Source organism: Crocodylus siamensis, chromosome 13, assembly GCF_052110815.1.
Source record: "Crocodylus siamensis isolate JL-2025a chromosome 13, ASM5211081v1, whole genome shotgun sequence".
NCBI classification, from domain to species: domain Eukaryota; kingdom Metazoa; phylum Chordata; order Crocodylia; family Crocodylidae; genus Crocodylus; species Crocodylus siamensis.
This window is the reverse complement of record NC_143407.1, coordinates 28974443-28982643: the sequence shown is the minus strand read 5'-3', so window position 1 is coordinate 28982643 and position 8201 is coordinate 28974443. Positions and strand designations below refer to the sequence as shown.

At 43.4% G+C, this 8201-nt stretch overlaps 1 long non-coding RNA gene across 1 annotated transcript in view; it reads left to right on the top strand.

The window, feature by feature from the left end:
• The first annotated feature begins 1011 nt into the window (after window positions 1–1011).
• LOC149854147 (uncharacterized) overlaps window positions 1012–8201 on the top strand; it is a 56735-nt gene continuing 49545 nt past the window's right edge. Inside the window, exon 1 of the long non-coding RNA XR_016438899.1 lies at window positions 1012–1069. This is a non-coding gene — a long non-coding RNA (uncharacterized LOC149854147). The remainder of the gene's footprint in view (window positions 1070–8201) is intronic.

Below are 8201 nucleotides of genomic sequence, written 5' to 3'. Positions count from 1 at the left end.
CATTCATGGCCATTCTAACAGCCAACAGGCACTGGAGGAAATGTTTGTTCTTCCAAAACATTTCCCCAATTCCCTTACAGAAACTTGCATACCTGAAAATCCATCCTGCAGTCATCTTATTCATAAAAGGTCCAGTCACCTAATCAGAGACCAAAAGCAGCAGCATGAGATTTAGCTGAGCAGACACATGGCATAAACATTATAAACAGAATAAAAACCCAGATGGATTTCTGCAGACTTTCCTTCTACCACTTCCCTCCCTGAACAAGACTGACAGATTGAAAAAATGTATTTTTAATGATGGCCAAAGGAGTCAGCTGTATTGCACTTATTATTTCTGTTGTTACACTGCAGTTGTTTTCATTAGACTTGTCAGCACTCTGAAACATATCTAGTAGTTCTTCTATGCAAGGCTACTGAGAAGAAATATTGTAGGCTTGTTACTTAATAGATTCCTAGGAAGAATCGGTCTCTTTACAACCACAAGGCGTGAAAGGGAGGACTAGAAAAAAAAGACAGCAGGTGTGCCTCCCCACCCATAACCCAGCTTAATTCCAATTTCAAACTACCCCTGAAGTGCTGTTTGCAAGAGTGCGGTACACAGCATCATGATCTGACACCAAGCAAAAAAACTTGGCAAAAGATTATTCTGTCTATAAAGGCTTAGAAGGAAAATAAAATATATGCAGAACAAGTCTGCTATTTTTGAAGGGTATAGCAACAGCCTGGATTTGTATAGAGTCAATCCAAAAATGAGTTCATCGCAAACAAACAAAAGACATCTGCTGACTCGGGGGATAAAGCTAAAATGCCTTTTCTCAACCCACACTAACTCTTATACCAGGTGGCTACTGATGGCTAATTACAGCTGCAATGCTGCCCTACCCTGCGTAGTTAGCCCAACACAGCTTGTGCTAATTTACTTTTGATCAGTTCCTGGCTCCCCCCTTGCAGTCATTGTGGCTGGACTACATTGGATTTACTTTTCTGAAATTATTGTTAATGTTTTCTCAGCTAGTGAACTTCAGAAAGAGGCAGAGAAAGCTGAGCAAAAGCATTTGGACATGAGGTAAGTTGCTTTTTAATTAGCTTTGTAGCTTGCTTGCTTTTTCTAAAAATCTTTTCAGACATTGGTGTGTATGTTTCTGGTTCCTGTAAACATTTGCATGTCTATATGCTCACCTGCAGTCCTGCAAACGGAGCTGCTAACCAGCCTTGCAGTTAGAGCTCCCCTTGTGGACCACTGATGCAGGCATAAAGCATTCACAGTGCTCACCCCAAACTGGCTCTCAAATCTCTGAAATCAAGGGTCTGTACAGCGCCCAATAGTTGTTCTGCTGGGCCTGGTGTTCAGCTAACTGAATTGTTTCCTGGATCCTAGTCATAACCATCCATCTCAGAAAACCCACAGGCTCAGCAGAGAGGCTGCTAAGGGCAAAGACACTGTTCATGAAGCTGTTCTTGTCCGGTTCCAACTCAGTAATTGGGCATCTTGGTGGAGCAGGGCATTGCTGAGGCTTGTGTTGGACCTGGTGTTACACATCCAGCTTTATATTCAGTACTGAATTCAGCCCTGGATGTAGAAACAGGCTTGAGGCAAGGCAGAAATAATGGCATATTTTTCCACCAAAGGGATTGAGGGATACAAGTTAAACTAGGCAGGAAATCAAGAGTTGGTGACCTGAAACAGTGCAATAGATGGGTGAGAGGGAGGCCAAGATCTTTGGGTCCAGATTCTGCTTTCTCTTGAAGTGGTGTGAATTGGGAATAGCTCCACTGGACTCGATGGACTGAGACCAGAACTAGATTCAATGCATGTTCAGTCTGCCATGCTGCCTTCCTCAGCTCAGTCTTTCCACTACATCATTTACAACATACACACAGCCCCAGCTGTCTACATACAAAGTCCGAATAAAATCCATGATTTGACTGAAACGTCCTTGGTGTTTATATGTCCTGATGCATCTGTTTATAAACAGACTGTAGGAGTGGGTGACAGAGAAAAACTTACTAGATCAGCCAGTCTGTCTTCCTAGTCCCATACCTGGATTGTTCTCTTAGCATGTTCCCCAGTGCCTCATCCAGCTAGCCAGACTGACTTTGAGGCCTTCCAAAAAATGTCTGTAATAATACTATTAATAACATTAAAACAACTTTGCTTCCGCTTTGGGCACCAAACGAAGAGGCTGAATTTATATAAAACCACTTGGCTGGGTTGGTGTGTGTGGGTGCTGTGCTCTTTTGATACTCTATTGCAGCTGGTGAGCATTTGAAAACGTTCCTCTGATTTTTTTTTTATTTTAATCTGGCGCTTTCTGTGTAACGTGGCAGGTTTTGCATTGCTTGAGGCTCTATGGATTTCAGTGGTGAATCTGTTTTACTTTTTGTCCTTTAAGGATTTCATGCCAAATTCCTTCAGATTCCTTTCAACAGGCTGAAAGGAACATCTCCCCCACTCTGTATAGTCTGCTTATAAGTGTGTGCAATCCCAGAAGGGCAGAGACTCAAGTGGTATACCTGGATTTAAGTAAGAGCTGCATCATTGCATGAACATTAACAATACGTGTAGAGAAGAATAGACAAATGTCATGCTCCAGGGTGACAGGTAATCATGAAGAAGGTCAGGAAGACATTAATCCATTGTCTTGAAGGTGAATTATGCTCTAGCGGTTTGCTTGGGTTTTGCTTTTCTCTCCAGCACTGGTAAATGAATCTAGTTTGAAGCTAGATAGGCAGCTCCCTGGGAAAAAGCCTGATTTGGCAAGAGCAGCTTGAGATGATGGATTTTCAGTTGATGAAACTTTTGCATGCAGGAGATGTGTTCCAGGTAACGGCTTGTACGTCTGCCTATTGAAATGGAAGGACCTAGAACCCTGAACCTCAAACGTGCTTGATTTCTTTATTGATTTGCGTTTGGCTTTTGTAGTAGCAGGGTTCAACCTGGATCTATTTCAATACATGGCCTCTGTATTAAAGACCCAGATTAGTGTGTGTTGGGAATGACTATATTACTTTTTTCCTTAATAAGGTGGGTTTAAACTGAAGAATGATGGCCTATGGTTATAACCCTGAGCTGAGTCTATGATTAGGGTTCACACTGGCACCCCAAGTCACTTAGATTATGTAGCACCTGATGGTTCAGACTGTAACTTTTTGCTGAGTAATATCACTGTTTTAGTTTGTTTTCATGCCTCACTTGACTTTCCCAAACTTTCCATCACTGTTTCCTGTGCCCATTTGGGATCAGGGGCTTGTGGACCATTTTCCTTCATTGACTTTTAGGGATGTCTGTCACATTTTCATAACTGTTGTTGCCAGCCCATACTTCCTTGCTACTCCTAAACTCCCCCCGAAAAGGGAACCCTTGTTCCAAACAAACACTCCTTGCAAACCATTTAATAAGTAATCCAATTGCAATGAGCCCTTGGAGCTTACAGCATCAGGCCTTTAATGCCTTCATAATTCCTTGCCTACATTTTTAATTCCCTTAGTTTGATTCTGCAGAGGAAACGCACCAAATGAATTCCAATTATGTCCTCACTGCTGAAGAAATAAATCTATCCCTGTAGAATTACTTCTCTTGCACATATGTTGCCTCATGGATGATTTGATTGAGATAACTACCTTACACTCTGATTCTTTACAGTGCTTTCTCTGTTCTGAGTGGACATTTTTATCCCCTTCTAGACAACAAATAGTCTCAATCAACTTTCACTAATTTACTATTTTCAGAGTAGCAATTTTCCTTACTGGAATCATACTCTAAGGGTGATTTAAAATATGCAGCCTGCTGTAGGATGGGAATTACAGAAGGGCTGAGCAGCCTGTGCCTAGCACTCTTGGATTCTGTTAATTTGTGTCTGACAAAGGAAACCGTTCTGGACTAGCCTCAGAAAAATGTTCCTTCTATTATACAGGTGCTACAGAATAGAAACAATTATTATGCATATTCTGCTGTAGAGGAGAACAGCTTATTAATCTTATTCATATGTTGAGGCAAAGGAAACCGATAACTGCTGCGAGGCATCAGCCTTTCTTACTAGAATAACTAGGGCTGGGATTCTTTAATGAGCATGGTCAAAGCCTTGGTGTGAGTGAAGTTTTATCAGCATAAAAGTGTTCATAATAACCTAGGTGTTTCTCTTCTGCATGTAGTAACAGTACTGGTATGAATCACCTTTAGAGTGCAATTCCCTAGCAGAGTGGATGTATCTTATTGCTATGTTGAATGGCATTCATTAGGATGGTAACATTTTTATGCATAGATAAGACCCATGTCATATGTGAGGTGGTCTTCCTTAGGGGCTTTACCTTTGGATGTTGTGGTCCTGCTTGATTTTTGCAAACAGGTCAGGGCAGTGTGTGGATGGCCGACTTCCAGCAAATGTGTTGGCGATTCAGTATCTCCTTGGATGAGTGTGAAGCGTAGTACTTGGGACCTGGCACCAACTGAGATGTGCCACTTTTACAGTAGTGTGTGAGGCAGCCGATCAGACCACTGGACTCTGTTCAACCCATGGCACAGGTGGGAGATATTGCCTACTTTAATCAAGTGTAGAGAGAGTAAGTGTTGCTACACATAGTGAATTGATGAGATAAAATGTCGCTTCTTGGCCTCTTGAAGGCTCAGATCAGGTGTCCTCATATAAGACTCAGATTCAAGGAGAAGGATTGATTCAGTTGATTGGATGCTTGCCTTGGATTAACAAGGCCTGGGTTGAATTTCCTGCTCCACCACAGACTTCATATAAAAGCGGGTAAGTCACATAGGCCCAAGTCTTCAAATGCATTCAGGCATCAACACCTTTGAGGATCTGGGTCTTAGTCTTTCTGTGCCTCAATTTAAAATAGTAGAAAGTGAGGGCTGGGAGGGACCTCGGGAGGTCACATCTAGTCCAACCCCTGCTTAAAGCAGGAGCAGCCCCAACTACATTATCCCAGCCAAGGAGAGAGTTTTTCTCATCTTTAAAATGGGGATAATAGTGTTGTCCTACCTCCTGAGGATGAATAGATTAATGATAGCGAGGTGCTCAGTTATGGAAATGGGAACTGCAGAAGTACCTAGGATAGACAGGAAGTGAAGTGAATAGCTCCCTTTTTTTTTTTTTTTAAAAAGAGTGAATCACAAACTATATTAGCAAGGTCACGTGAGACTGGGAAATACAAAATAATTCAACAGATCCAATACAAGAGGAGCAGTGTTGTGTCAGACAGTGAAAGAAGCCTAATGAACTCCAGTATGAGGAAGGACAAGTTCAATCTGACACTATTATATTGCTAACATTATTGCTCAGTGCTGCTCCTAGACCTTGGCCACATTCATCAAAAGGATTGTGTTTATTTGCAGTCTTGGCTGTCAAATAATCAGACAGTCTGGCTGATGTCTGGACTAGAACTTTATTCTTTTAGTCAACTATGTTAGGGTAGACAGTGCGGGAATCCTTTTGGGAGGGCTCTCTCTCACTCCCCCGCCCCTTTTTTCAGCCCAGTTTAACAGTACCCATCAAGCTTGCATACCTGGAGACGCAAGGTTTTGAGTGTAGCCAGTGCTGATGTCAGGTTCCTATTTAATTTTCACAGTCTTTCCCCCGCTCTCTGCCTTAAAGCTACAGCCAGTCAAGCCATCACTGCCTGCTGAAGAATGCTTGTCCATTTGTTTCGGGATAAGAGCCATCAGAGACAGCTAGGAAGTCAGAAGATTTAAACCACTCTGGAATAGCAAGCTAGGCCAGAGGGGCATGCAAAAGCGAGTCATATGCGGAACAGGCCAACTAGTAAGTCTGTGGAAACAGAGATGGCTCTGATACAATATGCCTCAGATGGTGCACATAGGATCTCATAATCTGAGAGCCCATCGCTCCAGCACCAGAGTGTGCTGGACTGGGTTGAGGTGGCTGTCTGGTGTTGAGACATGGCTCAAGCCCTGGCCCAAAGCCCACAGAAACCAGTGGGCAAACATGTGCCTTGGTTCAAAACCCATGAAGCCCTCCACATCCAGTGAAGAGCTGCCACTGCGCATGTCAGCTTTTTCCTTATTCCGCCTTTGCCCATTTGGAAACCTTCAGTTCTGAATTACCAGGCAAAAGTAGGGCAGGTGCAAGGGAAGGATGTACCAGGGGAAAGCCAGCTGGTGTTCTGGGATGGTAGGAGAGGATCCTCCGGGGTGGGGAAGTAAAGACCAGACCCTGGTAGGTAAAAAAGCAGTAGTGGGGTTTAGAGTTTCCTCAAGTGTCTCAGAGACTTGGTTACTCAAATCCCCATGCAGATACAGAACAGGTAGGAAAGGGCAGAATCCTACATCACATTACCTGCCCAAATGGCAGGTACCCAGGCATGTGCCATTTTGGCAGGCTCACTAATGGTACCCAGGTGTCTACTGAGCACATGCAGTAGGCTGCACTCTGACTGAGCAGGTAAGGGGACACAAAGCCCCGAAATTGTGAATGGTGGGTGACAGACGCTGGCAGCGAAGGCCGTGCCTATATTTTAGTCCAGTAGCTGAGGGATTAGGGCACTTACCCAGCACGTGGAAGAGCCTGGCTCTGAACCCCTCTCATCCAGGGCCCACATTGTTCTCATTTCTCAGTACAGTTCTCTCTCCACCTCGCCTCTCTAAGCCTGCCTTTTGAATTCAAACTGCTGTACCTAGCATTTACTGTTCTCCATGCATTTCATCCAGTGGGCACTGCAGTTGGAAGGTTATTGCCTTAGTAGACCAAGGGTTCAGGCCTGAACCCACATCTCCCTCCTTTCTATGGTAGCAGCCATCTCACCAGGCCATGCACCCTCTAGCATGCTTTCTCTCTTGGCCCCACATAGCTCTCTCTTGGTTCAGGGAAAGATGTTGGGTCTTCTGAGATCTATCCCCCTATTTGGTCTGTACCATGTATTTATATTAAAAATTGTTGGAAAAAATACCTGAGATTGTAATAGCAAGGAGTGAATAGAGGGACTGGAGAATCACCAGGTGCATAGACAGGCTGTAGTTCTCAGTCCAGGGACTGTGATGACTCTCTCAGCAGCTGTAAGTAAGGAGAGAGTAAGGGAGCATTGAAGGGTAAGCTGGATGCAGGGTTGAATCCAGGGTGGAGGTGCAGTAGTGGAGTGCCCCTTGATTGCTGGTTCACCCACAGTTTAAAACCAGCTTGGCAGTGGCAGCAGCATGTCTGTTAAGGAAGCAGTGTCAATTGACTTCATATTCTACCAGAGTCCTTCTAAACTCTTCATTCCACAGGGGTTAACAACCCTCTTTTTTAATGGTCTTAATATTCCACTAATTAAACTATTCTCTCTTCTGCAGTCTGTTAGCTCTTTAGATAATGTAGCTTCTATTTTGTAGACATACTACTACAGTCTGTTTTTAATTCTAGCTAAAAACAAATTTGGGTGTGGAAAGACCTTTCAGTGAGGCACTGGCAAGATGCTCAAGGTGGCTAGTTTGTTTTCCAAACCCAGAAGAGATGTCTGTGTAGTCCCAATGACTGTCAAACTAATGAAACAACATATTTTACCTAGTCTGTTGTATTTAATACACAATATCTGATACAGCAAACTTATATTTGCTTTTGCTCAGATCTTAATTTGATTAATAGGACCCTAGGCCACAAGCTTATTAGTAAAGCTTCTAGTTTTATTTTAACTTGATCAAAATATGCATTGTGTTATAGGTGACGATGCATGACAATGTACACCCCCTTTCTAAATTCTAGATCTGCCATGACTGGATAGATGGGTATTATCCTCACTCAGTGCTAGTGTGTTTGCTGACGGGGACCCAGGAAGTTCTAGCTTTATAGACCTGTAAAGCAACTCTTTTGCTATGTCAGCCCCTGTTCCCAGCCTGGAATAAAAGCAACTTTAAAACAGAAAGCAACTGATAGTGAAACAAAGGAGACCAAATGCCTGGGAAGAAATGTGTGTGGCCTGGAGTAGTCCCTTGTCGTATAAACCTAAGCCAGTGCGAGGCTTTGAATGATGGGTTTATCTTTCCTCCTTGCTGAGATGGAGGGAATTTATAGGGTAAAGGAAGTGTGTGCTATTATCTCGGTGGAAGTAGAAGACAATCATTTACGAGAAAAGCCCCATCATAAAAAGTTACAATTAGAAGGGATCTCCGGCGATCTAATCCAACCCCCGGCACAACACAACACAGCACCATCCCCAACTAGATCTGACCTGGACAAGCTCAGCAAATGGGCAGA